The sequence below is a fragment of the Piliocolobus tephrosceles genome, chromosome 3, assembly GCF_002776525.5.
Source record: "Piliocolobus tephrosceles isolate RC106 chromosome 3, ASM277652v3, whole genome shotgun sequence".
Lineage (NCBI taxonomy): Eukaryota > Metazoa > Chordata > Mammalia > Primates > Cercopithecidae > Piliocolobus > Piliocolobus tephrosceles.
The window spans coordinates 171,875,791-171,902,787 of record NC_045436.1 but is presented as its reverse complement, the minus strand read 5'-3'; the positions used below and the strand labels follow the sequence as shown (position 1 = coordinate 171,902,787).

Here is a 26,997-nt window from a genome sequence, read left to right as displayed (position 1 = left end):
TTACAATCAGTTGACTTTTAGTGAATCTTCAAAGAGCAAAAGGGAAGGTTTCTCTTGACCCCTAGAGCTCTCAATCAGAGGTTCCCATGACACCCTCATCGTGTTCAATCATTTGCTAGAACAGCTCACAGAACTCATGAAAACACAACATATTGTATTACCAGTTTATTACCAAAAAGTACAACTCAGGAACAGCCAAATGGAGGAGATGCATAGGGCAAGGGATAGGGAAGGTGTGTGGAGTTTCTGTGCCCTTTCAGAGCAAGGCCACCCTCCTGCACCTCCACGTGCTCGCTAAACAGAAGTTCTGTGAACCTCTTTCTTTTGTCTCTTTCTTGTGGGTTTTTTGGAGGCTGCATTACACAGGCATGATTGATTACATCATTGGCTATTAGTGATCAATTCAACCTTCAACCCATCTTCCCTCTCCCGAGGTCAGAAGGTGGGGCTGGAAGTTCCAACCCTGTAATTATGTGGTTGGTTCCCCTGGCAACCAGACCCCATCCTGTAGTTGTCTCTGGGTTTTCCAATAATCACCTCATTCACATAAGCTCAGGTGTGTGTGAAAGGAGTTTGTAATGAGTAACAGTAGACTCTAGTCTCATCCTTACTGCTCAGCTCACTTAGGAAATTCCAAGTGTTTTAGGAACTCTGCGCCAGGAACTGGATGAAGACCAAATACATACTCCTTTTTATAAATCACAATATCCTATGGAGTATTGAGGTTAAGCACATGGACTCACTGATCAGACAGGCCTGGGTTTAAATCCCCCATTTACTACCTATTTGGATTTGAACAAATGGCTTAACTTCATTGAGTCTCTGTGAAACTGTCTTTGCAAAGATCATGACAGTGGGGGAAATCTAGCACGGGTGACTCCATTTTGCCTCTAGCCTCACAGCCTGGCTGTCTTCGCTCATTGCTGGACATAGGCCAAGCTAACCACAGGAGAAATTTAGTGTATAATTTAACTTTGAAGCAAGGATAACAGCAGCCCCTCCCTAAAACTGATCCCCTCTTTCTCTGGGGGGCTAAAACCACCTCTGTAAGACTAATAAAAGGCTACTAGATTAGGATTATGGGAGGAGCCTGAATCCTGCTAAAATGCAGTGATAGTTTCCATAATCCCTTACTGACCAGGAGTCATGTGGCCAGAGGTCACAAGATTTGTGACTTCTCCAATCGTTACAATAAATAGCATCACTATTGGGGAACCTGTGATTGATCTTTGAGCTATTTTTCAGACTTTTGCATTATGTCAACTGTTGATCCCATCTAGATTTGTGACTCGTGATTCAACTTATCCTGTGGCTCCCCAACCCAGAAGCAGACTCAGTTCAGGAGGACTGTTTTCCACACCTCTATGATTGCACCCCAAGCCAATCAGCAGCAACCATCCCCCACACCCCTGCCCACCAAACTATCCTTGAAAAACCCTAACCTCTGAGCCTTCAGGGAGACTGATTTGAGTTATAACTCTAGTTGTTTCATGTGGCTGGACTCACATTAATTAAACTCTTTACTGCAAGACAATGGTCGCAGTGAACTGATTTGGTCTGTGCAGTGGTCAAGAAGAACCTGTTGGGTGATTACATCTGCTTCTTCATATGTAACGCAGAGATGTTCAGAGTTAAGACCATGTCAGGACGCTTATGGAAGGCCTAAATGAAGGGATGTAAAGAGCGCTCCACTCCAGGGTAACTTGCATTGACACCATGGGGTCTGAGGTGGGCATGGAATAAAATGCTTAACAGAAATTGTACAAATACCAATTCCAGGGCCTTTAGCAGCAGTTTCATTCTCTGTGCCAACAGGAGAAGGGGCAGATGGAGCCAGTTGTGGGCATGGGAGGCGAGAATCAAGTGTCCAAGGTATCTTCAAGGACAACAGAGGCATTGCATAGGGGCAGCCTGAGCAAGTCCACATTATAAACCTTCTTGAGACTGTCCAGAGGGTAGGGGACACGCATTCAGTCAAGTCTTGTCTTTCAGCATGATGAGTAAGCCAGAAAAACAGTGATGTCTTTTTTCACCCCTACGCCAGGGAAACCGCAGTAAACGTAGGCAGCATGTTATGGCTGACTGAGAGTCAACGTCAGCAATTTCAGACAGATCCACCGTTATAAATTGACCCAAGGCTATTTCAGGGGCCCTGGGATAACAGTGGTAGAAAGTGAACCCAGAGACAGATGGGCAATGGCTTCAAATATTCGTTTCAACACTAAGTAGCATATTTGGAAAGTCATGTAACCTCTGAGCCTCAGTTTCCTCATCTATAAATTAGAAAAAATACTGTTTCATATGGTGGCTGTGGGTCTTAAATATAATTGAGTCTACAAAAGCAGTTTTCAAACTGTCAAGCCCTGTGCAGATTTGAGAGGTTGTTATGTTATTTCTAAGTAGGCAGTGCTACTGTGGATTTTAGTTTAGTGGAAAGAAACTCTACTAGTTCATGCTCTACGTGGTAGAATCTTTGAACCTTATATTCTCACTCATCAAACACCTTAAAGTGTGGAGGTGCCTAGAGTGGCAGAAACAGAAAAATCTATGATCTAATTCAAAGCATCGTTTTCTTTGTGGCTGACTGGAAAGGGAGTGGAGAGCACTTCTTTTGTTGGGTTTTCGTAATTCAAGAGGGAAAAAGAAAGTTTGCAAATGAGAATGCAAATCTAGGAAGACATCCAGCCTCATGCCTGGCTTTAATAATTGCTCAAATAAGAAACTGTAGTATCCATTCATATCTCTCCACACATTCACTCACATATTTAGGGTCCAAGTTTCTGTTCAGTGTTACTGATGGAAAGATCCACCTTGGACTTATGCTATCACTGCTCTCTGTTTACTTTTCATTATTTTATCACTATTTGTTTTACTTCATTTGGGCTGCTATTACAAACTACCATAGAATGGGTGGCTTATAAAAAACATAAATTTATTGCTTATAGTTTGGAAGGCTGAGAAGTCCAAGCTCAAGGTGCATGCAGATTTGCTGCCTGGGAGGGTCCATTTCCATCAGGAAATCCTTCTGCTTCACAGAGGGCTATCTCCTCACTGTGACCTCCCATGGCGAAAGGGGAAGGGAGTCCTTTGGGGCTTATTTTATAAGGGCACTAATCCCATTCATGAGCGTGATGCTAATCTACGTCTAAAATCCACCTTCAAATACTATCACATCTGTGTTATGTCCCCCCCCCCCCCCCCGCCCTGCATTTGGGATTATATTTTAACATATGAATTTTGGAGGTGCACCAACAGTCAGTCTATGGAACTATTTGAAATTATCTTACTGTTTTATTTATTTGTTTGATTGGTGACTATATTTTTGCGTAGTGAGGAGAACATGGAATGATCCCTGAGGTGGAGCAGGAAGCTGTCAAGAGAGGGGAAAAGGTGAAGGATTGCTGGAGGGTGCTCAGCAATCCATCTAGGAGAAAATGCAGAAGAACCTGTTAAAGGTCTTGCCTGACACTGGTGGCCTGGGGAACAACTTGCATTTGGAGAATTGAAGAAATCTTAAAATGCAAGCACATGAAGCCCTTTTCCCAAAAGCACTTAAAGTATCTAATACTTATTAAATATTTATGTGTGCATGTATTAGGCATTGGGCTCAACAGTCTACCCACATTATTCCATTGAGTTTTCACAGCAGATGTGTCCTATTGTATTCCCATTTTACACATGGAAAAACTGAGGCTCAGGGAATTGAATTGAATGAACTTGCCCAGATTGGTAAGTGGTGGATCTGGGAAGAGAGGCTAGTGAGCCTGACTCAGAATTTGGTGCTTTAAACTACCATTGGCAATTGAACATGAATTGTCTACCTTTTCTGACAACTTCATCGAGACATGTAAAAATATTGGTGCTCCTCATGGATCTACACTGAGCCCACTTTTATTATTCTCACCGTACACACTTGCTGTGGGGTTGATCTGTTATTTCCTCTCATCAACTTCCGTGTTGATGTTTTTCAACTTCATACTTCTATATCCAGCTACCTGCTGCTTTCTTTATCTGCTACCCTATTTAAACTTCAACTCAACTTATTCACAACTGAATTTACTCCTTTTCCTCCAAACCTTCTTTCCCTCAAATATTCCCTGCCATAGTAGAATGATGCCCTCAACCAGCCAGTTGCCCCAGGGGGAACCTGAAAATTATTCCTAAAATCTGCTGTGTTAGACTGTTCCCGCATTGCTATGAAGAAATATCTGAGACTGGGTAATTTATAAAGAAAAGAGATTTAATTGGCTCACAATTCTGTAGGCCGTACAGGAAGCATGATGCTGGCATTTGATTGGCTTCTGGGGAGGCCTCAGGAGGCTTACAATCATGGCAGAAGGCAAAAGAGAAGCAGGCATGTCTCATGGCAAAAGTAAAAAGCAAGCAAAGGTTGTGGGAGGGGTTGCTACACACTTTTAAATGACCAGATCTTGAAAGAACTCACTATCACAAAGATAGCACCAAGCCATGAGAGATCTGCCCCCATGATCCAAACACCTCCCACCAGCCCCATCTCCAGCATTGGGGATTACAATTCAACATGAGATTTGGGTGGGGATAAATATGCAGACCGTATCACCTCCCTCCCTCCCCATATCTTGGAATGTGTTCTTCCTTAGTCTTGCTCCAATACATTTTGTCCATTCTGGTTGACATTGACTGTTTATTATTTTTTATCATTGCAGCTCTTTTTAAACTGTTTTTCTTATCTCTATTATCAGCCTCACAAGTCTGTCTCACTTACAGCTACTAGAAGTTGTTTTATCAAAAATTAATATTAAAATGCAAACCTCAAGGCACAGTGGCACTGTGGCTGGACCACAGGGCTGGTGCCACCATGCTGGTCACCAGGAAAACTTTCTGTTGGCACTGGGATGACTCAGAGTCAGAGGAAGATGAGGAGGACTCAGAGGAGGTTCAATTAAAACTGGAATAGACCAGAGAAGTACATAATACAATGAAGAGATTCAATGGGTGCTGTGGCCCTGCTGCTGGGAAAGATGATACAAGAAGAGACCACTCAGATCCCTTTCAGATGAAGACAGGTGATGTGGTGGATATGAAGAAATGGAAGGAAAAGGGCAAAGATAAAATCAGTAAAGAGGAAGACTTTCACTTGGGGACATCATTTTCTGCAGAAACCAACTGAAGGCATGAGGATGCAGACATGATGAAGTACACTGAGACAGAGCTAAAGAAGAAGAAAGGGATTGTGGAACATGAGGAACAGAAAGTCAAGCCAAGGAATGCAGAGGATTGTCTTTGTGAACTTCCAGAAAACCTCCACATTTCCTCAGCAAAGAAGACCAAGAAGACATTTTCCAACCAGATGCTAAATGGCATTCCTGAGTTGGACCTTGGCATCAATGCTAGAATAAAAACTGTCATTTCTGCAGAGGATGCCAAGGTCCATCTGCTGGCAGAATAGCAGAATTAGAAAAAAGACAGTAAGCTATCTTTTATGCCTACCAATGTGGCTGTGAATTACGTGCAGCACAACAGATCTTATCATGAGGAGCCCAACATTCCCATACAGAGAAACACACAAGAACCCAAAACCAGACTCTTGAGGGTAGGCAACACAGAGAAGCTAGGCAACACAGAGAAGGCAGAGGCTGAGAGGTCCCCTCCTAACCGCAAGCATCTTGATAAGCAGAAGGCCACTGATGACTATCATTATAAAAAGGTCAAGACGACGAACAGGCAGTACTGAGCTGTGCAGAATGGGATGTAAATATTGCCTTCCTCTCCCTCTCTCCATTCCTCCCATGAAAAATGGCTTCCTGGACTGAGAATGCTCAGTTGTTAGCAGACCATTCCAGAAAGAGACTCTATTGGCCTGCTGCTTACCTGCTGGATTTTTCAAGCACTAAATTGGTAACTTTTTGAAACAAAGCAATGCATAATTTCTCATTTGGAGGCAAACTCGATTTTTGTGAACATTATTAAATCTTGTTTGTAAATGCATTGACTTTCTCTTAATATTTGCTCCAGGTCAGGAAGAAACAACTCTGTATTCCTAGTGTGATAATACCCTTTAGATTGTGCTTTTATTATTATATATGCAATCATGTCTTCTAACTTTACATATTTGGAATGGGGTCAGAAATGCATTCTTTATTAATTAGAGTGGATCCAGTTGACAGAAAAATCTAGGATGAGATCACAAAGATACTGGTGTTTCCTGACTTTCACAAAATTACTTGTTGCTTTTCATTAAAAACAAAAAAGCAATATATATGTGTATGTATGTGTGTGTGTGTGTGTGTGTGTATAAAATGCAAACCCAGTTGTATTACATTTTTTTTGTGTGTGTGTGTGTGACGGAGTCTCGCTCTGTCACCCAGGCTGGAGTGCAGTGACCGGATCTTTGCTCACTGCAAGCTCCGCCTCGCAGGTTCACGCCATTCTCCTGCCTCAGCCTCTCCAGTAGCTGGGACTACAGGCACCCGCCACCTCACCTGGCTAGTTTTTTTGTATTTTTTAGTAGAGACAGGGTTTCACCAGGTTAGCCAGGATGGTCTCGATCTCCTGACCTCATGATCCACCCGTCTTGGCCTCCCAAAGTGCTGGGATTACAGGCTTGAGCCACTGCGCCTGGCCCAGTTGTATTACTTTATGTAATTTCTTCTTACTCTGAATTTCTATAGCCTCCTAAGCCCTTGACAGATATTTTCTTACTTTATAGTTTAAAAAATGCCACCTGTGTGTCTTGTCTCTTTCTTTCTTCCTTTCCTCTCTCATATCTTTTCCTTATGCTTTCCATGAATTTTCTGTAGCCTCTTCTATTTTTTTCTTTTAACTTTTTTTGAGGTTTAGGGGTACATGTACAGGTTTGTTATATGGGTAAACTCATGTCATGGAAGTTTGTTGTGCAGATTATTTCATCATCCGGGTACTAAGCATAGTACCCTATAGGATTTTTTTCTGATTCTCTCCCTCCTGCCCCGTCCACCGTCAAGTAGGCCCAAGAGTCTATTGTTCTCATTTTTGTGTACAAATAGTCTTATTATTTGTCTCTCACTTTCAAGTCAGAACATGCAGTATTTGGTTTTCTGATCTTGCATTAGTTTGCTAAGGATAATTTATAGTTGCATACATGTTGCTGCAAAGAACATGATCTCATTATTTTTTATGGCTGCATAGTATTCAATGGTGTACATATACCACATTTTCTTTATTTAGTCTACCATTGATGGGCATTTAGGATGATTCCATGACTTTCCTATTATGAATAGTATGTAGCCTCCTTTTTATGCTAGACTGTGAAACTAACATTATAAGAAGATTTATACCATCACACCAGTTAGAATGGTGATCATTAGAAAGTCAGGAAACAACAGGTGCTAGAGAGGATGTGGAGAAATAGGAACACTTCTACACTATTGGTGGACTGTAAACTAGTTCAACCATTGTGGAAGACAGTGTGGCAATTCCTCAAGGATCTAGAACTAGAAATACCATTTGACCCAGCCATCCCATTACTGGGTATATACCCAAAGGATTATAAATCTTTCTGCTATAAAGACACACGCACATGTATGTTTATTGTGGCACTATTCACAATAACAGAGAATTGGAACCAACCCAAATGTCCATCAATGATAGACTGGATTGAGAAAATGTGGCACATATACACTGTGGAATACTATGCAGCCATAAAAAATGATAAGTTCATGTCCTTTGTAGGGATATGGATGAAGCTGGAAACCATCATTCTGAGCAAACTATCACAAGGACAGAAAACCAAACACTGCATGTTCTCACTCATAGGTGGGAACTGAACAATGAGAACACATGGACACAGGGTGGGGAACATCACACACGGGCCTGTTGTGGGGTGGGGGGAGGGGGAAAGGATAGCATTAGAAGATATACCTAATGTAAATGACGAGTTAATGGGTGCAGCACACCAACATGACACATGTATACATATGTAACCTGCATGTTGTGCACATGTACCCTAGAACTTAAAGTATAATAATAATAATAAAAAAAAGTGTTGGGATTACAGGCATGAGCCAACACCCATCCTCCAAAAAAGATATTGGCATCATCTCCTCTTCTCATTTCAAGATTAAAAAAATGAAACAGCCAGGAAAAAAGATTTAGAATCCAAAAAATATTTTCATGTACATCATCTAATTTATTTCCCAAATTACTGTCAACAGGCAGATAGAATTATCTCTATCTTTACAAGTAGAGACATGCACTCAAATAAGTCAAGTGCATTGCCCAAATCCATAGAACCAAGAAGGACCATCCCTTGCACTGGGCCCTCCACTCTCAAGCCCTGTAATTGTTCTGCTCTGCAGCACTGTTCTTTGAAGGCAGGCACCCCTCATACTTTATACCTGCGTTCACCATTCCAACATGTCATAATGCATTGTCAGTACACAGAGATCTCTGATTCAATCCAATCAGGACAAGCGGTGTTCAACCAAAGTCTTGCGGGGGCAGAAACACATGGTACAATAGAGAGGCATCTACCAGCTGCAAACGTTTAACATTTCTGAGGACTCAGTATGCTTTACCCACTGAAAAATGCCCTTTCATTGTCCTGGCTACTGGGCTAAGTGAAAGTCAATGATCAGGGCTTCTCTTGTGGTTGTTTGTGGGTCTATGTGACTCACTAGTCATAAATACTACAAAAGCAAATGCTGCTCCTCATTCTTTCTTGTGTCTTTACTACCCAACAGAGACATGATTGTTCAATATTTATCTGTTATAGGGATTGATGCTGAGGGATTTAGAAGTAGATGGGAACTTAGTATCTTTGCAGACCAGGGTTCCCAAACTCCAGTCATCTGTGTAATAAATGCATACAGTAGATCTTTGTAATATATTATACATGTTTGCAACATGTGAGTCCTATTTTTACTCTCATTTATTATTTATTGACTCTTTATTATTCATTGACTATTATCACCATCCCTGGTTTTACAGGTAAAGAAACTGAAGCTTAAAGTCATGAGGGGACTTGTCCAAGTCTCCTAGGACTGGAATTAGTTAAGAATTAGTATCACAACTGAATTTGAACATAAGCAGTCAGATTGTAGATTCAGGGTTGTGTAGCTAGCCCTTCCTGCTTTCATATCTAAGGCTTTTTCTGCTTCTTGGGCAAAGGAGCCTTTCTGTAAGGATACTGCGGATTGGGAGATAACAAGGTGCCTGCAGCCCTCCGTGAGGGGAATGCCAGAAGCCTTGTGGGGGATGTTTCTGCAGTGCCTCCTGAACAGAAGGAGGGAGCTCAGGAGAGAAAAATCAGAAGAGTCTTCCTGGACTGAAGCTGGGAGGATGGTGGTGCCCAGGAGAGGAAAGGAAGCCAGACACATTTCTCTCTGAACTGAGCTAACACTGGCCATACAGTTCAAGTCTCTGTTTCCAAAGGAACACATATAATGCCCTCTTAAAACTGTTCTGCCTTCCCCTCCAAAATGAAGGTCAGCAAGAAAGAAGTAGCATCCAAGATGCTAATGAAAGAAAACCCCAGTGACTGCAGAAGCAATTTAAAGATTTGCCCGGATTTGTTTAGGCCCCCCTGGCTGTGCCTTCTACTTGCAATTTCTCCTCAGCAGCCTGGATAGGGAGATAAATACATTTTTTAAAAGTCCAACATTCAGGCACTTTTGAAACTAGGAAAAGTGGAACCTGGGAGGCTTAAAATATTAATCATGTATCCAGGCTTGCCAGAGAAAAGAGGATGGCGTTCTGCAGGTGTAATACAGAGAGAAAATCCCCTCCAGGAACGAGTAATACGGAGGTGGATTTCACTCATGTGTGCACCAGACACAGACGGAAAGCTTGATTCATACTTAATGCAGACCTAGATTCAAAGGCCCCCTCCTTAAAGGGAACGCTGCTGGCCAGAAGCGTTCCTTCAGGACACTCTGAGACCTCATTAGACTCTCATTAAACAACCAGGGAGGATCTGCTGCAGCAATAGGCTGAGTCCAGAAATGCAGATGAAAGGCTTTAGGAATGTTGGATTAAAAAACAAAGCAGGAGCATTCAGAGGTAAGAGTTTAATGGCAGGATTCCCAAGTCCCTCGTCCAGAGCCTAGGAAAGATCATCATCAGAACCCACCGGGTAGCGATTCCACTTGTGCGTCTCCTTTGAATCGTAGGAGGTGGACTTGGCAGGAGTCATTTTTATTAACCAGGAGCCCCTGGGCCTATCACCTGTTCCTCCTCAGGGCTCCCTCTCAAGCCAAATCTGCTTTCTGTGCTCACTGCGGTTTCTTATCACCAGCCACAGAGATTCTGTTTCGTCCTGATCTTCAAAATGGCTGCCACGCACCAGTTTGCTTGCTTTGCGCACCAGTTGGAAGTCTATTCAGATCCCTGTGTTTGCGCTGCTGAGGACGAGCCTGCAAGGTCTTTTTTGACTTCACAATTTTGAAGCACGAAAATAGTGAAAGTAGCAACAGTGAGGAAACAACCAGAGTTCTAGAATTTTAGAGTTCTTAGAGTTTAGTTATTGGTCATCAGATTCTGTCTTCTTTCTGGATGTTCCTGGAAGTCTCAAGAACTCAACATTCTGTTTTTATTTCTAAAGTTGTACATAATTTTCTTTTACCTGGTCCTCCCACAACTTGTACTTTATTCTTGAAGTAGAATAAGCAGTTTGCTTTTCTTTGACCTTGCCCACAGCCTGTTCAAACGTCTACATCTTTTTTTTTCTCCCGGCTTTCAATGCCTGTGCCTGAAATACAGAAACATTCTTCTCTTGATGAAGCCTTCCGCCACCTCCTGCTTTTCCCACTCTCCTAGAAGAACCTATAAGCACCTTCCGTGAGAAAGTCCTGAGCAGGTGCTAACCCCCACCTAGGAACAACTATACTCTTTAGAAGTGGAACTTTAATCACCAGGAGCTAACATGATTTCTTGCACACAGTAGGGGTCTACTTGTGAAGTGGTCAGTGAAGTATGCCTTTGTATAATTTTCAAGTTCTTTTGTGATTGCAAAGTGACTGGGTCTTGTTGAAACAGCTTTAGACTTAGGGACTCAGGTTTTTGTTTCAGATCTGTCATCCACTGGCTGAGTGGTGGTGGATGCTTTCCTCAAATTTTAAGAGCCTTAGTTTGCTCACTTATAAAGTGAGATCAATAACACCTGCCGCACAGTTGTTTTGTTTGTTTTGTGCTTTTTTGCATTAGATTTTTTCTGTTTTTTGTTTTTTTTTTTCTCCGTAGCAAAAACATTTTCAGAGGAAATGGGGAGCACATTTTGGAAGATACTCTAGAAACTGTATTTATTTGTGTAAGTTCTAGGACTGGCTCTGGTCTTCAGTTCGTTTGAAGTTTCAAAGAAAAGACTTCAGAGTGGTTGAGTGTTATTCCCAGAGGCTGGGCAGCAGTTAGCAAAATGACCTCTTGGTGTTGGTCTTGCGCCCGGCAGAATCAGATCCTGGTTTGTCCACATGCTGACTGAGGTCAGAGAAGGGTACCTGAGATTTCAGTTCTTTTGTAGCAGGTGTAAAGGTCTCTACATTCTCATGAGGCTTATGTCACCACCCATTTTTGATCTTTAAATTATTAGAATTGACTCATGCTTCTCCCTCTGAATACTTTTACTTATCCAGTTCCCTGTTCAGACTCTCATGGTCCTTTAAAGGAGGATAGCTTTGTTCCCCTGTGCCAAGTTTGACCACATGTGTCCTGGACTTTGGCTCCTAAGCCTCTGGCTCTCAGAGGGCCATTCTTCTCCAAAACCTTACTCCTTTAAAGACACCATGCTGGCACATGGGTTGCCCTTTTCTTTCACCAGGTCTCAAGGGATCCTCTAGAACCCCTGCCACATTTATTCCCTCACTTCTGGTTTAACAAAGAAAATTCTGGAACAGCAACACACATGCGCATGCGTGAACAAACACACACACACTACATGCTTCACGTTTCCCCCACATTAGTATCACATGTTTATTAGGAAGGGCCTAGAAGTTGGTAACCAAAAACTCTTATCCTATTTTCTCCTTCCATTCTTCTCTGATGTAAAGACCTAGAGACTTTTGCCCATTTTTTTTTATGGGGTTGTTTTTGTTTCTTGTAAATTTAAGTTCTTTATAGGTACAGAACTGTCCACAATAACAGAGACATGGATGGAATCAACCTAAATGCCTGTCAATTATAGACTGAATAAAGAAAAGGTGGTACATATGGTACATATACACCATGGAATACTATGCAGCCATTAAAAAAACGAGATCATGTCTTTTGCAGGGACGTGGATGGTGCTAGAGACCATGATCCTTAGCAAACTAACACAGGAACAGAGCACCAAATACCGCATGTTCTCACTTATCAGTGGAAGCTAAATGATGAGAACACATGGACACATAGAGGGGAAGAACACACACTGGGGTCTATTGAATGATGCAGGGTGGGATAGGAGGAAAGAGAGGATCAGGAAAAATACCTAATGGGTGCTAGGCTTAATATCTGGGTGATGAAATAATCTGTACAACAAAGCCCCATGACGCAAGTTTACTTACAGAACAAGCCTGCACTTGCACTCCTGAATGTAAAACAAAAGTTTAAAAAAAAGACCTAGAGACTCTTCCCTCCCAGTCCCATCAAGTCCTTCAAGGAAGCCTCTTGCTGCAGTCTAAAGACACACACATACATGAAAGCCCAAGTTAATAGTCATTTGTGCTATGTATTGATGAACAGCCAGACATACAATTGACACAGGGAGACAGAAGGCTTATGTTCACATTTCTAGTTCTTTCGTTTCCTAGCAGACCTACATAACAAGCCAAATTATAATCAGAACTTTGCCTGGTGGGAATAAAATCAGAGCAAAGGCTGTTTAATGGATTTGGGAGTATAGTGACATCATGGGGCAGTCTGATATCTCCATCTTCCATTTGGGGTGTTTTTACCAAATGAGAATGAAACAGTGTTACTGCTTTCTTTCCCTAAAGATCTATGATTTCATAAATCTCAGTTGCTAAGATCAAGGTCTCAGAATAGAAGAGGTTAGGGGAAAAACAATTTAAATGCTTTACTAAATACACTTAAAAGACTGAATGGATTGGTATTCTAAAAGTATTCACTTGCTTTATAAGCCAGATTCATGGCTGTGAAACCTTGCTCCAATAAAGAAGTTTCTCCTGGATTGCTTTCTTCCTTGTTCAGGAAATATTACTGCAGCATTGCAATCTGCTGAGACCAAATATTTCACCAGCTTTATGTTGTGCAGAGTGTACCTCTCTTTCAGCTTTTAAACCAGCTTTTTCTGGCACGGTATTTGTTGGCTTTTGCCTGTGTGTGTGTGTGTGTGTGTGTGTGTGTGTGTAACTTTTTCATAGATCTCAAAAAAATGTCCAGCTGTTTCACATGTTACCAACACATTGCCTGGCTCTGACTCTCTGTTGGATGGATTTTAGATAAGGTGGCTAGGGAAGACTGAATTAAATTTAAGCAATGAAATGAGGGAAAATCTGGGAAAAGAGAATCCCAGGCCAAGAGACTAGTCATTGTAAAAACAGAAAGAAGGCCAGGACCAGAGTGGAACTGCGTGAGTTGGAGAGAGGTGGGGGATGAAATGTGTTGGGGCTCAATCACATAGGGTTTCATGGGTCATGTGAGGAGTGTGGGAGCTTGTCTTCAAGGTGATAGACAGCTGCTACAGATTCCAGAGTATTTGATCATTGGCACGACCTTGGAGAGGGCTTAGATCACATTGTACCCAGTGGTTGTGTGGTTCCCTTTTTTATGTTTCCATGCTGGTCAGCTTCCTTGTGGCCAAAGTATTTTTTCTCTAGATACGTTAATGTCTTCATTGAGGTTAGCCTTCATCCTGCTGGCCTGGGCCCCACTCTGTTTCTGGGAGGTGACTTTGCATATCTCATTCTAACTGTACTAATTTTCTAGTTTAACTCTTTGTGGTACAATTTCTTAGTTCTTGGGGCGAATATCACTATTACCTTGCTACCTATGTACCAAAAACATTATCATACACACAGTTGCTTTAGGAATCCAGGCCAACAACAGGTTTTTTAAAAAATCCTTTTTGGAGTCCAGGTGTGTTGGGAGCTCTGAAAGCAAAAGCCAGACTGAAAACACTCAGCATTCTCAGAGAGAGAGAGAAAGAGAGAGAGTTAGAAATAAACACTTACGTCATCCCTTTATTCCCTGCATTGATGCAGTCCAGACGGATGATGGCCTAGCATTTTGGATTTGTCTGCTTTCCTCGTTAATTCTCCTCTCAATTCTGCTTTTATTATCTACAATGACAATGACACACTATCCCTAGGCTGCTTCTAAAGTCATCTAACTGTCACTAGAGCAATAAAAGCTGGCATATTTTTGCACAGTAAACAAATTAAAGTGCTCTTGGTATCTGAACATCTTGATTAAAGCATCATTGTCATTCTCACGGTTACTACTATTTTTTGCAAACCTACTGTGTGCAAGGCATAGTTAGTGCTTTACATAAAATATTTCTCTTAATTGTGGCAACAGTGCTTTAAAGCTGAGGGTCATTCATCGAATATACAGAAAATGAAAGGAGTCTGAGAGTGCTAAAGCACATGTCTGTAATCAAAGTCTATTTCTAAGCCAGACCTGCACATTCGTGCATCCCAAGCTTCACCCACTTTATTCTGTGCGTCCCTTTAGTTCCAGACTATTCTCGACTACCTCCCTTCCAAAGGCTTTTTTTTCTCCCTGAGATTTCCATTCACCTTTGCTTTCTCTACTCAGAGCATGTGTTCAAAACCTTTCAAGGATATAATTACTCTTTTTTTTTTTTTTTTTTGTCTTTCTAATCTCTGATGTCACAGACTGTCATTGCTGCAGGAGACCTTGGAGATTATTTTCTCTGGATGTTTCCAATCTTGAGTCCCCAAATAGTCGACTTAGAGCTGTTTTCAATATTCAGAAATATCTAGCTAAATCACGGCACTCTTTGGTTTGTACACTCAAATATAAAGTTAAACAATTATTATTTGATGAGTATAATTTGTCTAGCAGAGAGAAAGCTTCACAAGATTTGATCCATGGTGGGGTAAGTGGAGAAGAAAAAAAATTTCTTAGTGAAAACACTCAGAAATTACACCAATTTGGTCTTGTTTGCTCTTTTATAGATGACTTAACTGATGTCCACTGGGAGGAAAAGTGAATGTAGATTAAGGTTTACCATGAATACAAATTAAGGTTAGGTTGCCTAATTATTCTATCTTTCTAGAGAGTGGCAGAACAATCATTCATGGAGAATTTATTGTTGCTTCCAATTGAATAGCACTGGCTATTAAAAGTTTCTGCTTTTCTGTACTTTTTAACCTTTGGTTCAAGTTCTCTGGAGCTTCACACAATGACTCTCGTTACTATTACAAGTGATGCCTTTCAGGCATGGGAATATGAGAGCCATGGGCTCACTGTTAGATATGCCAGCACCAGGAAAGAGGTTACGGCTGTCTTCACGCAGACCGTGACTGATAAGTTAATTGTTTTCCTTAACAAGGTCTATGAGCCATGTGCAGTGGCTCATGCCTCCCAGCTCTTTGGGAGGCTGAGATGGGAGGATTCATTGAGCCCAGAAGTTTTAGACCAGCCTGGGCAGCATAGTGAGACTCCATCTCTAAAAAAAGAAAAAATTTAGTCAGGTGTGGTGGCGTTCACCTGTGGTCCCAGCTACTTTGGAGGATGAGGTCAGGGGGAATCCCTTGAGCCCAGGAGGCTGAGGCTGCAGTGAGGGATGTTTGTGCCACTGCACTCCAGCCTGAGTGACAGAGTGAGACCTTGTCACAAAAAACTGAAAACACACACACATACATGCACAAAACAACCCCCATGAGTCTCTCTGCCATTTGACACTGTTTGCTGCTTCTGCCGCATGTCTTAGAGCTTTGAACTGCAGATGTACTTAACTACCTGAACTTCTGCCTGTGTCCTGGGTTCCTTCTTTCTAGAATATTCTCTGTCCTACTCTCTTCCCCAGATTTACTTCCTCTGGGAAGCTTTCTACCACATAAAATGACTGGATAAGTTCCTGTAATACCTGCTTCCATTGTACCTTGAGTGTTTTCTTGTATGTAACATCCAATTATTATTAATCACTTATTTCTCTCTCTTCTTACTAGGACTGTGTGTTCCTAGTGAACAGAAATGATATTTTACTCTTACTGTCTTAGCCTCAAGGTCTAGTGCTTGACTGAGATACATAATGGGTTTCTAGTGAAATGAATGACTGGATAAATGAATGAATACATTTTGCAATAACAAAATTTTAACCTCCTTGTCTTTTCCTTCATATACTCACCTACAGCTCTGTGTAGCATTGCAAAGAGCCTTCCAGTGTCTTGTCCAAGCCCATGCATCAACTCGACTTATACATTTTCATTATCATGGCAATAGGAAGTGGGAAGTTTAGAAGGAAGAAAAATGGGATGAGGGAGGGAGGAACAGAGAAGGAGTAGCCAGGAAGAGGTAATCACATCAGAATAAAAAGTTTATTTCATTGATGAGGAAACTGAGACTGAGAAAGGAATGTGACTTACATAAGTCACACAGGAGAGACCAGAACCTCGTTTTCTGGCTGCCGACCCCATGCCTTTCCACTGCATCGTGAATATTTCAGCAAGTGTATCTGCCACACACAGACAAAAACATACTGGTTCATTTCAAAGACAGCAACCTCATTGTCAGGGTCATGGGTTGAAATTTAAAGAATTATTCCTGATTTAAACACAGCCTTTCACTTGGAGCAATGACTCAGGCTAATTTTGCAGGCGGCATGTTTTCCTTTGAGATTTCTCACCCGATCTGTTCCCCATCTCCTAGATTGCATAAGGGTAATGATGAATTCCTTGACTGGATCCCAACTTCCCGAGGCTCAAAATAATCACTGTTCTGTTTTCCATGGGAGATGAAGATATATATTAGGATTTTAACATTCTTTGAATATTCACTTTCAAAACAGGAGACATCCGTGGCAGGTGGGGCTTGCAAATGATATTTCTAATCAGATGTTCATCCAGAAAGTAATTAACTTTAGGAAAGTAAAGGCCCTAGAGGCTTCTGAAAAGATTTCCTTACTCTCTGCTCTCCCTGAGCATTGCTTGATCTTTGCCTCCCCCTGAGCTGCAGAGCCCAAAGGGAAGATGAGAAGAAAGTCCTGCTGATATGGATGCAGATCATATTTGGGTGACTCAGAGCTGTGGGGTAAGAAGCCTTTCTTCCACCTGTCCTCTCACCACCCCAACCCAGAGCCTTCAAGGTTGTGTTTTCTCATGTTTGTGAATTGCTCAGAGCTCTGCCAGGCTTTTCAGCTTTATCTGGCCTTCTGCCTTGGCTGCCTTGCCTCTCCTTTTAGGAAATTCAAGGGGTGAGAAACGAATAATCTGTTTCTGAAGTCAGAGAGACATGAGTCTAAGCCCTGGGTCGCCACTTCCTAGCTGGGTAGCAGTGGGCGAGCTGCAGCCTCTTTCTGAGTCTCCGTTTCTTACTGATAACCTGGGTTATTAGAGGATGATTGAGACAGCTCACCCATAAACTCCTAAGAAAGCACTCGGCTTGATGCCTACTTCCTAGAGGTTTCTCAGCAGAGTGTTCCTGTTATGCCCTAGCTCCATCCTGTCTCTTTGTGATAAAACCAAGTTCGGATAGAGTTTGGCTAGTGCATTAGTTTCCTAGGGCAGTTGTAACAAAGTACCATAAAGTGAGCATCTTAAGACAACAAAAATGAAATGTCTCATAGTGCTCAAGGCCAGAGGTCCTAAATCAAGGCACTGGCAGGGCTACAGTCCCTCTGAAACTTGTAGGAGAGTTTTTCCTTGCTTCTTTCTAGCTTCTGGTGGTTTGCCGGCAATCGTTGGCATTCCTGGGTTTGCAGCTGCTTAACTCCAGTCTCTGCTCTAGTTGTCACACGGAGATATCCCCGTGTGTCTCTGTCTTCACATGGCCATCTTCTTATAAGGGCACTAGGCATCTCATCTTAACTAATTACATCTGCAACAGCCCAATTTCCAAAAATGGTCACATCTGAGGTACTGGAGACTAGGACCTCAACATATTTTTGTTGTTGACACAATTCAACTTATACGAGGCAAATACTACACTATATGCTAAAATATTTTAGTCTATTTAGTCAGTGTAAAACGTAAACTTCTGTCTTGATTAGATTTCACTTGGGAAATGTATAATTTATTTTACTTCATTCTTCTTTAGTCTACTTTTTCAGTTTTTCTTCTTCATTCCAAGCCTCCTAACCACTCTTCTTACTAATCCACTATTCACCCAGCAGTCAGTGTTCTCTTCCTAATATCTTCTCCTTTCTAGAACATCATCTGTACAGATCAGCCATCTTTTTCTTCCTAGGATGAAGGTCAAACTTCTCAACTTCACACAAATTCTCTTTCAGGACCTGCCCCTCATTTACCTGTGGGGTGCTAACTGTCCCAGTTTGTCCTGGCACGCTCTGGTATTAGCATTAACATTTTTGCACCCTGAGAAACCCTTCTGTCCTGACAAGCCAGTTTTCACCCTGTTACTTTTCTACATGTTTTGGCTACAGATGCTTCTCCGGCTATTACAGATTTTGTCTTGCCACATGTGTGTTCCATTGGCATTAGCTGTTTGCTCATTGTGCTCTGCTGCTCAATAACATGTTTCTTAAGGGATTTAAATCCAGACAAATCTGGGTTTGAATTTCAACTCTTGTGGCCTTAATCAATGCATACCTTATCAATGTCCATCAATGTCAAAAAAAAAAAAAAAAAAGCAAAATGGGCATAAAACTATATATCCTTTGGTTATAGGGAGGGTAAATTAGATATGATGAATAAACCACCTGGCAGAGTGCCTGACAGATACTGGGTATTGCAGAAATGGTAGATGGTTTTTCACTGGTGGATATGTGTGTATACTCCAGCACACCTGTGTTTAGTAAGTGCTTTTTGAATGAAATCTCAAAGCTCTAGAGCTTGAACCTCTTGAGCAATGATCTTCCTATCCTGTCATTTTCTTTCTCTGACTTAAAAATAAATCTATTCTTTCAGAGGTTAGCCTTACTAAAAATTTGGTTCAAAGCCTTGCCAAGTAATGTGGAATATGACAAATGTACTTCCTATGGATCTTTTACTACTGGAATTTTCCATGTGTCAATAATTTCCTACCCTCCAGTAGATTTTGATCTAGCTAGATTCCTTGCCTGGTCCATGAAGGGAAAACAGAAAACTCCAAGACCTTGAACTCCTTCTTGTACTCCAGTTCTCATGAACTCAAAACACAAACTCATTTAAAGTTAGTATGGCATCATCAACTGAAAGCTGAGAGTAATTTAAAGGCTTTTCTTCTCTATCAGCTCCCTGAGCCCCTCCAAACAGAAGTATTTTAAATTGATTCCTCTTGAGAGTTCTGTGTATGGGGTGCTGAGAATGAATGAGATTGTCTCCCACCTCAGAGGGGAGCAGGAAAAATTCTGATTGTGGTCAACTACCTTCAGCTTCTGGTTTTCCCTAAGATCCTCATTGTGGGGGGCCACTTGTTCTTTTTATCTAGTGGGTATTTGATGTCATGATGAGATTAATAATTCACAGAGTCTGGGCAGTATTTTTCCACTGAGGGCTGTGTGCAGAAAAAAAGCAGAGTGCTGGCAAAACCCCGAGGGCTCCTGACAAGGTCGGATGCCTTGTGCTTCAGCAAATGCTCCGAATCCCCAGTAACCCCTTCCTTGCTGAAAATGACACACAGAAAGGCAGGGATTTTTAAAGGATTTCTAGCTTTCTTGGCTGGGGTTAAAACGAGATCAATTAAATAGACCTCTAGAGATGGCAAATGAACAACAGCAGTGATAAAATGTAAATAAAATTTTAATTATCAGTTCCAAATAATAATTTAAGAGGGATTATCAAATCATACATGATTAATTGTTATAGATGATGAGAAGGTTAGTTAGGGGAAGAGGAGGTGTGATCCACAACTCTTATTATTACTAGTGCTTACTGTGATTATTCCTAGCTACCATTTCTTTGAGTTCCAGGAATTCTGCATTGCATGTGATATCTCCTCTGATTTTTACACCAATTTTTGGGATAGACAACATTATTCCCATCTGAAAACTGTGGCCAAGACAGTCAACAAGGCTTTTCAAAGTCCACAAAGGTGATAAGAGGTGGAGCCAGTGTTTGACTCTAGAGTGATATATCTTTGGATGTATATTACTGCTTTCTGCATGTGCTATGTCACCTTCCAGTAATAATTAAAAATTAATGGTCATGAAAAGTCTTCTTAGCATTTCACGGGAATATAAGTGTTTTGAGACCACTTACATCCTTTTCTGCTTGTTTCTCACAGCAGCCCTGGGCAGGAACAGGTTGGGGATGACTGCCTCCCACTGGCAAATGCAGAACTTGGAAGGAGGTTAAGTGATTCCCAAGCCAACTACTTAGTGATCAAGACACTCCTAGAACTCAGAACTTCTGACTCCACCACTGGAGCATTGTACCCTGTGTTTTAGAGAACAGAAAGCCTTACATGGGTGGTCGCTGTCATTTTTGGTTTCAACCTGAGCCAAAAGAGATGAAGCTGGAAAAAGGTCTGAACTCAATATTCTACCTTCGCTCATCTCTAAATCTACCTTGCTAAGCTCATGTGGATTCTTGGGCAGCAGCGCTCTTACCAGACTTCTGATGGCAATGATGAGGTCTGCCATCTTTTGTTCCTATCCATTTTCAAACTCTGGTTGTCCAGCCTCCTGGCCATACTATGATCTCAAAAACCTTTTCATAAATTCGTTTTCTACCTAAATCCCCCAGAATCAGGTTTTCTTCTTTGTAGCTGAGCACTCTGACTGACACCGCATTTCACCAACACTGTGTGCAAAGCAGCCACAGTGCTGCTATGTAGTCTGTCTTCAAGTAACCCTGGTTCTTGCCCATTTCTCTTTCTTAAAATCATAGATTGTCAAAGTATGAACCATATATTTCATACTTTTGCTAACCCATCATCTCCAACATGTTTTATTGAACATGATTCTTAGAACTCCTAAGGGGCTGGTTTTAGGTTCACTCCAGGAAGGAGAGAAAAGGCTAATGAATATGGAGAAGGAGAATGACAGTGTTAAAGAACTTCAGTTGGTCAGGATTTCCTTAGCCAGTGCGCTGATTTTTCTCCTTCCTTTTCTCTTGCTATTTTCCCCACCATCTATTCTCTTTCTCCTCCTTATCTTTTTATTCCCATTCTTTTTTTTTTTTTGAGACAGAGTCTGTTTCTGTCCCCCAGGCTGGGGTGCAGTGGGGTGAACTCGGCTCACTGCAAGCTCCGCCTCCCAAGTTCACGCCATTCTCCTGCCTCAGCCTCCACAGTAGCTGGGACTACACGTGCCCGCCACCACACCCGGCTAATTTTTTGTGTTTTTAGTAGAGACGGGGTTTCACCGTGTTAGCCAAGACGGTCTCGATCTCCTGACCATGTGATCCGCCCATCTCAGCCTCCCAAAGTGCTGGGATTACAGGTGTGAGCCACCAAGCCTGGCCAATGCCCATTCTTTTTAACCTTCTCCAAGTGGAAGAAAAATGAGAGATATTTAGATCTCCTGCAGTCTGAGCAACAATTTGAGGCTCTTTCTTTTGCTATGAACATGTTCTATGTTATTTACCACACTAATGCACAATAACTTTATTTAATCTCTGCAAGCCTTTGGATGGAGAGATTATTATGTTCTTGTTATGGAGCAAGGAGAGGGAGTATAAACTGAAGTTTGAGGCATAATGGGACTTGTTTATGGCAGGGTGGCTCCTAAGCAACCCATTCTTCTTTCCCATGAGGTTGTCAGCCTCAGCTAAGGGACAGCACAACACAGTCATTAGAACAACAGACCAGGGAATAGAAAGCTTTTGCGGTACTTCCTCTGCTACTTACCCAACCGTGTATCCTGAACAAGTTACTCAAACTCTTCACATCCTAGACAACACCATGGGAGTGCAGGAATGGAGTGCAGGAGTGTGCAGGCTGGACACTCAGTGAAAGATAAATAGAATTAAGGCATTTTGCCTGAAATGTTTCCTTTGCCCTACATTCAGTTTGCTTCCCTACAGCGTGCCTCCTGAGATATCCCTGGGAGGCCTGCGATCTAGCTTTCTTTCCCAGCAAGTGGAGATGTCTGAGTCCCAGAGGGCTTATGCCACCGATATGTTCTCCTGGTCTCTTCACATAGGAAAGATGTGCCACCAGAACACAGAGTTTTGCCTTTTTTTTTTTTTTTTTTTTTAGCTCAAGTTACCCATGGCTGTTTCTAAGTGATCACATTTACTACTTAGAACAAAATCGGATGGGGACTAGGGTACGGCACATTTGTAATAGTAATTCCTAATTTTGCCTATAATTGATGATGTCTGGGAAGTCAAGGGTCACATTTCTGCCCCAGGAAAATCACTGACTATATCGTTGGGCTTTCCAATAGATTGCATGAAGCTCTATGACATTGGGCACAGTTGGGATAAATAATTGGTTCTGCTACTTACTTATCAGGATTCTTGGCCAGATTATTTAACCATTCTATGCCTCAGTTTCTTCTTCCAATTTGAGGATCATTCTAGAACCTTCTTCTTGGAAATGGAATGGTTGTAAAGATTAAACAAGAAGATCTCTGTTAAGCAGTTAGCTCTGTGTCTGACTCAGAGAGAACCTTCAGTTAATGTTCCCCATTATTATGTTCAATACCTAAGACACAGTAGTTGATGATAAATAGTAATCATATTTCCCACCGTTTGGTTGTAAGGTGGCATAAGTCATGGGTACAGTGCCTTAGTACTTTTTCTTCAGAGTAAAATTGACAAATCTGCTCATCAGAATCAGGCTTCTATCTTAAGAGACTCAATTGGCAGAAATAAGAGTTTTATGTGCTACCTTCACTAAAAAATATAAAATCTAACTTTGTGTTTTCAACCTAAAAAATATTGGGAAGTAGGGAAAGGTTTTTTTTTTTTCTTTTTCAAAATGACTTGCCTAGTGCTGTAGAAGTGGAAGAGAATGGGTAAAGGTACAGGAGGAGGTGAGATGTTTGAAAGACATTTTATAGTGTATCGAGATGAGTTCTGCTGTTCATTTTTTTTTTTTTTTTTAAACGGAATCTCACTGTGTCGCCCAGGCTGGAGTGCAGTGGTGCAATCTTGGCTCACTGCGACCTCTGCCCCCGAAGTTCAAGTGATTCTCATGCCTCAGACTCCTGACTGGCTGCAATTACAGGCGCCCACCATCACACCCAGCTAATTTTTGTATTTTTGCTAGGGATGGGTTTTCACCATGTTGGCCAGTCTGGTCTCGAACTCCTGACCTCAAGTGATTTGCCCACTTTGGCCTCTCGAAGTGCTGGGATTACAGGCATGAGCCACCGCGCCCAGGCTGCTATTTATTTTAAAACTCACCAGCTTTGTATGCGTAAGCCTCCTTGGCTAGATTGCATATTGTGTAGAGTTACAAATTGTGATTAGAATTTTCTTTGCTGTTCACATACATATTGTCCCTATGTACTATTTAAAATGTCTTTTTACCTATCTATACTGTGTGTGTTTTTGTTTTTTTTTTTTTTTTTGAGACTTGCCATTTTTCTATGCTGGTCTTGAACTCTTGGGGTCCAGTGGCCTTCCCAGCTCAGCCTCCTGAGTAGCTGGGACTATAGGGCCATCCATGGCTAATTTTTTATGTGCCACCATCCCTGGCTAATTTTTTAGTTTTGTAGAGATGGAGCTTCACTATGTTGCATGACATTTATTAATTATAGTTTGGGTCAACAATTTGAATGACTCTTGACATTCTTTACTGTTTATTTTTGTTATGAATTCTCAAAAAAATCAGCATTGAGTTTGCTTGTTGTTTTATTAGTACCATGACCAGGTGCATCATACTTACGGAAAACACATGCAAGGTACAAGAGTGGAAGGGAAATCATAGCGGCGTGCTGTCTTTCTTCTTCTTCTTCTTCTTTTTTTTTAAAAAAACAAATGTTCTATTTTAAACGAATTTTAGACTTAGAGAAAACTTATAGAAAGAGTACAAACCATTATTTTATATACCTTATCCCATTTGCCCTGAAGTTAACAATATTAACATCTTACAGACTGTAGCGCAATGATCAAAACCAGGAAATTTATATTGGTATGACATTATTAACTAAATTACAGTTTTTTCAAAATTCACCATTTCTCCTTCTTCATCTCCTTCTCCTCCTCTCCTCTCCTCTCCTCCTCCTCCTCCTCCTCCTCCTCCTCCTCCTTCTTCTTCCTCCTCTTTCTTCTTCTTCTTCATCTTCAAGACAAGGTCTTGTCCTGTTGAACAGGTTGGAGTGTAGTGGCATGATTATAACTCATGTTAGTTTCAAACTCCTGGGCTAAATCAATCTTCTTGCTTCAGCCTCTGGAGTAGCTGGGATTACAGGTGCGAGCCATTGCTCCTGGTAATGTTTCTTTTTTATTTTTATTTTTTTAAAATAGTCCAATTCAAGCTCCTACGTTGCCATCTAGTTGTTATATCTCCTTAGTTGCTTTCAGTCTGTAACAGTTCCTTAGTCTTTCCTTGTCTTTCATGACCTTCACACTTCTAAAGAGTAATGATCAGTTATTTTGTAGAATGCCCCAAGATTTGGGTTTGTGCAATATTTTCTTATTTTTGAAATGAGGTTATGTATTTTTTTCCAAGAATGCCACAAAAATAACATGGTGGCATCCTTCTCAGCAGAAAATATCCAGGGTTTCATGGTGTTGACATTTTTTATTACTGGTGATGCTTACCTCAGTCACTTGGTTACGCTTATGTCTGCCAAGTTTTTCCATTGTAAAGTTAGTATCTTTCCCTTTGATGTTGACAAATATCTTAGGTGAGATACTTTGAGATTATGCAAATCTCTTTTCTTTTCTAACTCTCACACTTTAATTTGTGGATCACGTCTACATCATTTATTCTTGTGGCATTTGCCTACGCGATTCTAGATTCCTTCTTTCCTTCTATATTTATTGAAATTCTACTGCCTCTACTTCCTGATTTTCATATTTATTTTATTGTATCAGTAGAGTGTATTTGTGGAGTTCTATGGGTTAAAATCCAACACACTATCATTATTTGTTATGTACAAGTAGCATTCACTTCACAGTGGCCTTGACTGTTTGAAATGGCATTGGGAAAGATGAGTGGAGATGCGGACTAAGCTCAAGGCCTCAGCCTACCCCTCCATTGTGAATTGAAATAATTATATTTATATCAGCATGTTGGGTTCTGTATGTGAATATGGAGATAGAGCTAAAAATATGAGATAGAGAAAGAGAGGGAGAGAGAAAAACAACAAAAAGAAACTAAAAGGTCACATGAAACCTAGGAGAGAGAACAGCGTAGCTCTTTCTAGAATGCTTCCTGAATAGAGGTAGGCACCAGCAACCCGTTATGCTATTCTCAAGTAAGTAGAACAAGAAGTTACCTATTTTTCTTGAGGAAGAGTGCCTATACCTTTAGGAAACTTGGTTACATTTTAAAAATGCAATAATCGAGGGTTCTGTAATAAAATTTATCTCTGACCAAATAGAACTCTTGTAGATTTTGTCTTATTTCAAAATATCTAGTTACCTTTTAACATAGGGCTAGTCAGAAACATTGACTGAATCTTTTGTGAGACTTCACGCGAGGGATTGAAATAAGTAGGAGGGATTGATATAAGTAGGAGACATGAAATGTTCTGGAAAGACATATATGTTATCTGGAATAATGAGGGGAGAAATCTCTCCAAATAACTCAAATGCTGAATTAGAGACCAGAAATTCAAGTTCTAGTCTTGAGTTAGTATGCTAGGGGCTTAATATCCTCATCTGAAAAATGAGGCTGTTGTATTTGATGGTCTCTGAAATCCCTCTCTTTCAGCACTCACATTCTGTGCTTTTCTCTGTAATATGTTTGTTTAACGTTGGTTTAGTGGGTGTGTTGTATTTATTTATAAGGAATGCCTGGAGAGTTTAAAGCATTTTAGCCCCAGGATCTATGAACTAGAAGTGCCCCAAAGAGGACCAATGCAAGCTGGCAGGATTTGCAAAGCTTTGAAAGGCTCTGGGAATTCCTGAAGACAAATACACCAAGCCCTTCTGCACTTGACGTTTCAGTGTAATTGTTCGAATTCAGTTGCTGTTGGACACATATGCTAGAGAATTTGGTTTTAAGCCTAGCATATGGTGGCTTTGGAATAAATTTTGGATTCTTTTTAAATCCTTGGCTTGTGTATCTTCCTAGTTCTCTCAAATGACAGAAAAGAGAGTAGAATGAGAGGACTAGTCTAGTTAGGGGTATTATATAAGTGAAGGCTGCTTTTCTCCACTGAGGGGGCTGACATTTTGCATTTGGAAGCTTGAATCGTATATTTTTTTCTTTCTTTGTGTTTGTCTTTGTGTCTGTCTGTCTTGGTTTGAGTCTGTTCTCCCTCCTTCTCTCTCTCCCTCCTTCCCTTCCTCTCTCTCCCCCTTCTTCCCTTTCTGCTTTCCTTTTTTGCTAATGAGTTCCTTGGGGGGTAATTTGTGACCCAGAAGATGAACAGAGATTTTCTGTGAGACAAGTTTCTATTTATTGGAAAGCCATGAAAAGAAGAGAGGCCACAGGCAACATGGTTCTCTTTGTAACCAGGCCAGAGCCTGCTCTTCGCTAAGGGATAGCCCCTCCTGGGGCATGCCGTCCAGGTAAAGAGGAGAACTAATTCATTTTCCTCAGCAGAGCCCAAGTCATCTGAGGTTTGCATTTGTGAAATTTTTCATATGGAAATAAGAGTCAGAAGGAAACTTGCAGTCCTTTTAGGTCAGTGTGCTCCAAGATGAGTTGGATTTTTGGATACCTCAATGTTGTCAAGGTTAAATGAGTGAGTCTATGAGTTCCCCGGTCCTACTTTAGGTGATATTGCAGGCAGTTCATAGCATTGAGAGTAGAGTTAAGCTCACTGTTTTGACCTGGTTATTAGCTGTCAGAGCCAGGGCACGTTACTGAAACTCTCTGGGTCCAAGGTCCTCATTTATAAAATGGCACTTA

The 26,997-nt window shown here is 41.3% G+C and overlaps 1 long non-coding RNA gene and 1 pseudogene across 2 annotated transcripts in view; both read left to right on the top strand.

The window, feature by feature from the left end:
• LOC111539010 overlaps positions 1–26,997 on the top strand; it is a 165,685-nt gene that overhangs the window by 123,691 nt on the left and 14,997 nt on the right. The gene's annotated exons all lie outside the window — the stretch shown is intronic.
• Positions 4,838–5,713, top strand: LOC111539009 (annotated as a pseudogene).